Raw genomic sequence first — 412 nt, 5'->3', positions numbered from 1 at the left:
AGGTTGTATATTGTCACCCTGCTTATTTAACTTAAATGCAGAGTACATCATGAGAAATGCTGGACTGGAGGAAGCACAAGGTGGGATCAATATTGCCGGGAGAAATATCAATAACCTCAGATATGAAGATGACACCACCCTTGGCAGAAAGTGAAGAGGAACTAAAAAGCCTCTTGATGAAAGTGAAAGTGGAGAGTTAAAATGTTGGCTTAAAGCTCAACATTCAGAAAACAAAGATCATGGCATCTGGTCCCATCACTTCATGGGAAATAGATGGAGAAACAGTGGAAACAGTGTCAGACTTTATTTTGGGGGCTCCAAAATCACTGCAGGTGGTGACTGCAGCCATGAAATTAAAAGACGCTTACTCCTTGGAAGGAAAGTTATGACCAACCTAGATAGCATATTCAAA

This window comes from Bison bison, unplaced genomic scaffold (genome assembly GCF_000754665.1).
Source record: "Bison bison bison isolate TAMUID 2011002044 unplaced genomic scaffold, Bison_UMD1.0 scf7180017864279, whole genome shotgun sequence".
Taxonomy (NCBI): Eukaryota; Metazoa; Chordata; class Mammalia; order Artiodactyla; family Bovidae; genus Bison; species Bison bison.
Note: the sequence above shows the minus strand (reverse complement) of the source record.